Below are 2,144 nucleotides of genomic sequence, written 5' to 3'. Positions count from 1 at the left end.
GAGGAGTAGAAGGGTGGGGGGTAGCCCCCATACCGAAGTGCCCTCTAGTAAATTTATAGATGAATGTATTTAAAAATGCAAACAAAAATCTAATAACGTGATAATAAACCGTGATAGATTTTCTGTGCGTACCTACCTAGATTTGTTTATTCTTTATATCGGTAAAAAAAACTATATAAACATTAAAACTGCACAGCTTTTTTTGAAATTTTATGTTCTACATAATTGGTATCAATAAAAATTTCATGAAATTCCACTGGAAACGAGGTATTTATAAAAAACCAAACCTAGTCGCGCAAAAAACTTGTTTTTCAAAAATATACGCACCTTTACGACTTTCTACCTCGGTACCTATTAGAGATAGAAGAAATTTGTTTCTACAAAAGTTGTAGGTTGTTTTATGTTCTATTATACTTGTTAATTTATTTTAGACCAAATTTGCATTGAATATGAGATATTTGGGAAAAACTAGATTTTGGCCCGATTTCGGCCAGTTTTTTCAAAATGGCGGCGCGAGCACAGGTGCGCCAAGGTCGGAAAGTCAGATTTTACATCAGGGGATCAGTTTATATAACATATAAAAAAATTGGGACTACCGGAATTACTTCGATCGCGACCCCCTTTTTGGCGCTAATTGCACTGGCCTAATTGTAATTGAACAAATTACTTTTTTAAAACATTGAACATAAAAAATATGATAGTGAATGCCGGCCACCGACCGGTCGGTGGCCGAGTAGACATCGCGTTTGGGTCCCACCCAGGCGTAGTGTGTTCAATTCCTCGGCTGGCTAAGTCCTCCATCACAACACAAGCAACATTTTCAGCTTACTGTGGTGGCAGTAGGAGATTTTCAAATTTTGTCAGGTTATTCGTAACCCGAGAATGTTTGTCTTTCTTTTTAAGGCGATGCACTACGTCGAGTAATATTTTAAATTGAGCCGCTCTCAATAACAACCCTTGCGTAGATGGCGATAAGGTTTAAATTACCGCTTAACACCATCCGCCTGTTTTTATTTATGCAAGAAAAAAACATGGCCAAAAAGTGCATTTTGTTTTATTTTGTGAATGTTCAGGCATAAATATTTAATTTTTTTTAGATCATTTTATAAATAACTTAATTTGACACACTACACAATAAAACTATAACCGAAAATGGGTTCGTAAGTAGGAAATTTTGAACTTTAGCAGTTTTCATAGGCCTTATACATTATTTTTTTCTGGGCTTATAAAAAGACTTATCTAAAAAATACCGGATTATTTCAAAGGCCAAGATGTATTCTACTCGCAGTATTTAATTAAAGCATCTGAAATATTTCTAGGCGACAACATTTTCAAACCAAAAACACATGATTTTACATTACCACTAGGGTGACCTGTGCTGAGGCGGACTAAAGTTATTTATTTCAATCTCTTTCAGTCAGATTTTTATTCCTAATTTTTAATAATTAAAATTTTCTATTCGCTTACTTACTCAATTGTAGTTTAACGGGATAACACTTTAAATAACATTAAATAATACTAAAAAATTTACTTGCGCCCGCCGGAATTTGAACCCGCGTCCTCCTGCTTGCTACTCGAGAGCCTTACCCCTCGACCACAGAGACCGTCAAAACGCGTATTTTTTTGTTGTTGGATTATGTCATTGAAAACATCTGGAACGAACCCAAGCATATGTAACAATTATTTTTTATAAGCAATAATTATTAGCCTGAAACACTCATCCACATTGAAAAATCTCCTGATAAAAGATACATGACGCCAACAGGACTTGAACCCGTGTCCTTTCGATTGCCAGTCGACAGCTCTGACCACTGAGCTATGGCGGCTTATCTCTTATCCGCGAAATAATTCAATATATACTAGTGTTTCATTCAACAATTACTGCTTATTACATTTTTTTCACCTGAAAACAACCAACTTTATTTTATATGAGAAAGGCATTGTAAGTGCTAACTATCTCACTAGATGGCGTCGAGACGAATTGTCTACATTTTTTGGTGAAAATTACTCCTAAGTTTGTTTGTTGTTGGATTATGTCATTGGAAACATCTGGAACGAACCCATGCATATGTGTTTGTTTGTATGTTATTTTGTCTGGTTTTTTTTGTTACTTTTTTTTCACATTCCAGCGATTTGTAATTTAT

General features: G+C 35.0%; 1 non-coding gene across 1 annotated transcript; it reads right to left on the bottom strand.

The window, feature by feature from the left end:
- Positions 1-1,753: 1,753 nt before the first annotated feature.
- TRNAA-GGC (transfer RNA alanine (anticodon GGC)) lies at positions 1,754-1,826 on the bottom strand. The gene has a single exon. It is a non-coding gene; the product is annotated as a tRNA-Ala (tRNA).
- Between the last annotated feature and the right edge of the window lie 318 nt (positions 1,827-2,144).

Source organism: Hesperophylax consimilis, chromosome 29, assembly GCF_061612785.1.
Source record: "Hesperophylax consimilis isolate HC1 chromosome 29, BYU_Hcon_1.0, whole genome shotgun sequence".
Lineage (NCBI taxonomy): Eukaryota > Metazoa > Arthropoda > Insecta > Trichoptera > Limnephilidae > Hesperophylax > Hesperophylax consimilis.
The sequence above is the reverse complement of the archived record's forward strand: the minus strand, read 5'-3'. Positions and strand labels throughout refer to the sequence as shown.